Source organism: Physeter macrocephalus, chromosome 2, assembly GCF_002837175.3.
Source record: "Physeter macrocephalus isolate SW-GA chromosome 2, ASM283717v5, whole genome shotgun sequence".
Taxonomy (NCBI): domain Eukaryota; kingdom Metazoa; phylum Chordata; class Mammalia; order Artiodactyla; family Physeteridae; genus Physeter; species Physeter macrocephalus.
Window position 1 is genome coordinate 13,943,057 of NC_041215.1, and position 6,468 is coordinate 13,949,524.

The window sequence follows — 6,468 nt, forward strand, 5'->3', positions numbered from 1 at the left end:
GCAGGCCCAGCGGCCATGGCTCACGGGCCCAGCCGCTCCATGGCATGTGGGATCTTCCCGGACTGGGGCACGAACCCGTGTCCCCTGCATCGGCAGGTGGACCCTCAACCACTGCGCCACCAGGGAAGCCCCTACTTCGTGATTTTAAAGTTTTGGTCTTGCTGGAGTTCCTGAGTAACTCTTTCACACTGGTGCCGAGATGCTCCCCTCCCCTGGCAGCAAGGAATCTCTAGACAAGAATACAAGCTAGCTCTTTCATTTTCTTCATTAAAGAGCAACTTGGCCTCTGATCCTATAGGTATCCAAATCAAAAGAGAACCTGGATGTGATTGGGTATCCACAATGAGTCGGGCACCCAATGTCTTCTGCTGACTTATGATTCCTTAGGCTATCAGCTTCCTGAGGTCCGGAAGTCTGTCCATCTTGCTCACCATCACACCCAGCACCAACATGGTGCTTGGAAGATACAATTGATTGACATATATTTCTTGGGTGGGCCAGTGCAATCCCCAGAATACTGAACAAACCAAAATGTTGGCTTATAATGTTTACTGTGAGAAACCTCATTGCCATCCAAAGAAGTGGGAACCAGTGTGTGGGAGGCTGTGTTAGGGGTCAGAATGACCTGGTTAATCTTGCCTCCCATTTTCCCAACTAATTAGATGGACATCTTATAGGTATATTCCACATCTGTGTAAATACTAGGATGTTCAGAGCTGTGACATCTATATGTCACATTAGGTATATCCACTAGTAAAGGACTGTTAAACAAATCTTGGTTCATTCATACGTGGAACACAGGCAGCCATAAAGTCCATTTAATCCTTGGACTTCATCAGCATCCTGCTCTCCCTGGCGATCCCATCTTCTATCATGGTTTTCTGTACCTTGGGCACACAGGTCATCCTCAAATTCTTATCTTTATCCCTGTCCAACTGCCTACTCAATATCCACAAGTGGGTATCTAGGAGGCATCTCAAACTTAATGGGTCCAAAACCTTGGATATTCTTGTTACCATTATCATCCTTTCTCTTTCTCTCTTCCTCACTCTCTCCCTCCCACCTTCCCTTCTTCTCTCCCTACTTCCCTTCTCTTCTTTCTCTTCTTCTCCATTTCTCTCTTTTCCTCTCCCAATCTCTCTCTTCCTCCCTTCTTCTTCCCCCTTTTCTTCTTCTCCTTCCTCTTCCTCTCCTTCTTCTCCTTCTTTCCCTTCTCCTCCTCCTCATCCTTCTCCTCCTCCTCCTCTTCCTATTTTTGGGGGTGATGAAAATGATCTAGAAGTAGATATAGATGGTGGTTGAATAACATTGTGAATGTGCTAAATGCCAATAAATTGATCACTTTAAAGAGGTTAATTTTAAGTTATGTAAATTTCACATCAAAAATAAAAACAAAACAAAAGCACAACAAAATCCTACAATAGTACTCTTATTTTATGTGTTTGTGTTTGTTCACTTGCCACATGCATACAAAGGTCTGTAAGGATGCCCATCAAATTGATCATTGTGATCGCGTGGCTGGCCACTGCATGACTTTTAGCCTGGTTTGCAGCATTTCAATTATTTAACAAGAAGAAACACATATTTGTGTGCTGATTTTTAAAATTTTTTAAAGACATGTAACTGAGCAAATGCCCTGAATGGGCAAGAAAGCAGGTGGAGAGGCGTGTCGGGCAGCCTACTCAGCCACAGTGTGCAATGGCAGGGCTGCTTTCCTGATGATGTCAGCCTCCGGAGCCCCAAATCCCAAATTTGGAGAGCATTACACTCTGCTCAAGCCCCTGAGAAGCTCAGTTAATTGACTCACTCCTGTCAGGCAGGGAGGGAGGGAAAGTGAGGACAGTCTCCCTGAGGTTGCCCAATGCCTCCCAGGGTCCCCAGGGGTCTTGCATACCTTGGGGACCCTGGGAGGGCAAATGTAGAGACAGTGGGACCACAGAGAGGGAAGGCAGCGGGCAGGGAGCAGAGACAGCATAAATAATGGCGGCCTGGCTCAGGTAACCTCCCCACCTGGCTGGCATGATCAGGGCGGCAGGCTGCTTGCCTTGCAGCTCTCACTTGTAAGGCCCTCACCTGCAGGGAAACACCAAACTAAGACCTCCAGTTGGAGTGAGGCAGAAGCAGGTGCAGAGTCTGGAGCCCCAGGTGAGTCATCTTCCCTCCCTTCCACTTGACTAGGAGAGACCTGGGGAACCAGCATATGCTACAGACTCAGAGCAGCCACCCTGCTTATAAAACTCCTTGTGTAACTTGAATTTATGAGGTGGGAGCAGAAAGCAGTGGTCGACTTCCTGGGTTCAAAGTAATGTGATGATTGCTTTGCAGGGCAAGTGAGGAAACTGAGGTGCAGAGAGAGAAGAGCTACTGCTCTGAGTTACCCTGAACACCCGTCTGATTTTAACCGCTGTCCCCACTCCATTCTGGTGAAAAACCAAAGGTGAAATGATTGTGGGGAGGCAGAGAAAAGAGACAAGAGAATTTAGGATGGAGAGGCTCCATCCACCCACCGAGGGTGTAAATTATTAGGGAGGCACCAGGGTGGGCAGGTGTGGTCATGGTAAGGAGTCAGGGATGAAAACAGGCAGAAAAAAGGGAGGCAGGAGGTGGCTGAGATGGGAGGGAGGATGCAGAGAGGGGAACCTAAATAGCTTCACTGAGAAGAGAGAGCCAGGATGGAGGAAGACAGCTAAGGCAAGGTGGAGACAACACAGACCTGGTCTGTGGTTCTCAACCAGGAGCAGTTATGCTCCCCAGGGGACACTTGACTATGTGTGAGGGTACTTCTGATTGTATACAATTGGGAGATGATACTGGCATCTAGTGGGCAACAGGGATGCTGCTCAACATCTTATAATGCACAGAACAGCCCCAGCCACAAGAAATCATCAGCACCTATAGTTCCTAATGTTCAAGTTGGAAAACTCTGCCCCAGGGGATATGTATGGACAGGATTTGTCCACGGGTGGGCTTGGTCCCTGAGTTCCTGGGTGGGGACTGGCCCCACTGTGGGTTCCTCTAAGTGCCATATAGCCAGGTCGCTCTCTCTGGGGCTGTTCAGTTTACTTACAGAGGAACCCGCTAGGTGTTCTCCTGGAGGGTCAATGCCAGGACGCTTCAGTCTATTTCTCTGCCATCCTGGACTGACACCCATCATAGTTCTAAGGGTTCTTCTTTTCCTTAAAAAAATTAACAGACTTTACTCCTTGGAGCAGCTTTAGGTTTACAGAAAATTGAGCAGATAGTGCAGGGTATTTCCACATACCTCTTCTCTCCATGCACAGGATTCTCATTAACATCCTGCATTAGTGAGGTAACTGTGTTACAGCTGCTGAACCAATATTGACACATTATTATTAACTAAAGAACACAGTTTATATGAGGGGTCACTCTTGGTGCTGTACATTCTATGAGTTTTCACAAATGCCCAATGTCATGTATCCACCACTATAGTATCATTCAGAGTTGTTTCACCACCTTAAAAAAACCAGAGTTCCACCTATTTATCTCTCTCTCTCCTTCTGAATCTCTGACAACCACCAATCTTTTTACTGACTCCACACCTTTGCCTTTTTCCAGAATGAACAGACACCAATCTTACCTGTCTTCTGCATCCCCATCATCCCAGAAGTTGTATATGCAGACCTGGGCCACCTCCCCAAGACACGATGAGCTCTTGTCTTCTCCTAGTTCCTCTCTCTTTCTTTATTGATGGCTGTGGATTTTTGTGATCTAATTAATATAGGGAGGGAATGTGTGAATGGTCTGGTATGGTGAAGCTAAGACCTCCCTGGTCCTGGGAGTGGCTCTGACATCCATTAACAGCCACCAGTAAGTGGTGAGTATAACATGTTAGGAAAAGATAGGCTTAGGGGTCATTCAGATGTAGATTCAGATCCTGGCTCCACCACTCAGGAGCCATGGTCTCCTGGAGAAGTGTTGTGTCCTCTGTGGGATGCAGCTGTAACTTCCATAAAACAGGGATCATAGCAGGTGCCTCATAATATTGGGGTACAAATTGAATAAGAAATGTATGAGCACAGGTGCCAACATCCAATTAAGAGTAGCTATTCTCATCAAGAACTCAAAATCCAGTGCTAGAGACAGTTGCATCTCCAACATGACACATTATAATGATGGTCATGGAAAATATAAAAGCAAGGACTTTTAGACTCACTCAGGAGTTGTTTTGGAAGCACACAGGAATGAATGACTAAATCTCTGTTGGGAAGAGATGTCCAGGAAGGCTGCACAGAGAAAGTGACATTTAAGTTGAGTCTTAAAGATAAACAGGTGTTTGCCAGTTGGAAAAGGGGAGGAACCAAGATCTGGGTAGAAGGAACAGCTAAGGAATTACAACTGTACTCTGTAGATTATTGGTTCTTAACTGGGGGCAACTTTGCCCCCATTGGGACATTGGCAATGTCTGGAGATGTTTTTAGTTGTCACTACTGAGCAGGGAGCTACTAGCCTCCTGGTGGTGAAAAGCAGGGATGCTGGTAAACACCTTACAGTGCACGGGACAACCCCCCATAGCAAAGAATTATCTTGCCCCAAATATTGAGAAATCTTACACTGGATGTTGAGAGCTATGGGAAGCTGAGAGCACAGCCCGCATGATCCCGGTCTCACCCATTCAATCTCCTCTTTGAGGCTGTTGTTTCAAAGTCATTGACTCTGACTCATGCCATCCAGGAACTCAGAGTATCAGGACTGAGTGTGGCCACTGGGGCTACCATCTTGGGGACATAAGGCAGGTGCTGACCCAGAAGTGAAGGAAAGAAACAAGTGACTGCAAGGGAGGGAGGCCAAGAAACTCTGGAAACCGGTGATGTTTGGGGAATGCAGCCTCCAGGGACAAAAGTGTCTGGTTCCCCCATTTTGTTTTGTTCTCAACCTGTCAGGGCTTGATCTAGGACATGAGCCCATTTAATAGGGTATTCATTACAGTTTCTTATATTTTAAATTGTGGTAAAATACACATAAGAGAAAATTTACCATTTTCTCCATTTCATAACATACAATTAATTCAGCGGCAGTAAATACATTCACAATGTTGTGCAACTACCACCTCTTTCTAGTTACAGAACCGTCTCAGCACCCACAAAAGAAACCTCATATCCATTAACAGTCACTCTCCCTTCTCCCCTTATCCCAGCGCATGGCAACCACTGATATGCTTTTTCTTTTTAACATCTTTACTGGAGTGTAATTGCTTTACAATGTTGTGTTAGTTGCTGCTGTATAACAAAGTGAATCAGCTATACCTATACATATATCCCCATATCCCCTCCCTCTTGCGTCTCCCTCCCACCCTCCCTATCCCACCCCTCTAGGTGGTCACAAAGCACCGAGCTGATCTCCCTGTGCTATGCGGCTGCTTCCCAATAGCTATCTATTTTACATTCAGTAGTGTATATATGTCCATACCACTCTCTCACTTCATCCCAGCTTACCCTTTCCCCCATGTCCTTAAGTCCATTCTCTACATCTGCATCTTTATTCCAGTCTTGCCCCTAGGTTCTTCATAACCCATATATATGTGTTAGCATATGGTATTTGTTTTTCTCTTTCTGACTTACTTCACTCTGTGTGACAGACTCTAGGTCCATCCACCTCACTACAAATAACTCAGTTTTGTTTCTTTTTATGGCTGAGTAATATTCCACTGTATATATGTGCCACATCTTCTTTATCCATTCATCTGTCGATGGACACTTAGGTTGCTTCCATGTCCTGGCTATTGTAAATAGTGCTGCAATGAACATTGTGGTACATAACTCTTTTTTTTTAATACAGCAGGTTCTTATTAGTCATCAATTTTATACACATCAGTGTATACATGTCAATCCCAAATGCCCAATTCAGCACACCACCATCCCCACCTCCCCGCGGTTTTCCCCCCTTGTCCTCTACATCTGTGTCTCAATTTCTGCCCTGCAAACCGGTTCATCTGTACCTTTTTTCTAGGTTCCACATACATGTGTTAATATACTATATTTCTTTTTCTCTTTCTGACTTACATCTTTCTGTATGACAGTCTCTAGATCCATCCATGTCTCAACAAATGACTCAGTTTCGTTCCTTTTAATGGCCGAGTAATATTCCATTGTATATATACCACAATTTCTTTATCCATTCGTCTGTCAATGGGCATTTAGGTTGCTTCCATGACCTGGCTATTGTAAAAAGTGCTGCAATGAACATTGGGGTGTGTGTCTTTTTGAATTATGGTTTTCTCTGGGTATATGCCCAGTAGTGGGATTGCTGGATCATATGTTAACTCTATTTTTAGTTTTTTAAAGAACCGCCATACTGTTCTCCATAGTGGCTGTATCAATTTACATTCCCACCAACAGTGCAAGAGGGTTCCCTTTTCTCCACACCCTCTCCAGCATTTATTGTTTGTAGATTTTTTGATGATGGCCATCTGACCGGTGTGAGGTGATACCTCATTGTGGTTTTGATTTG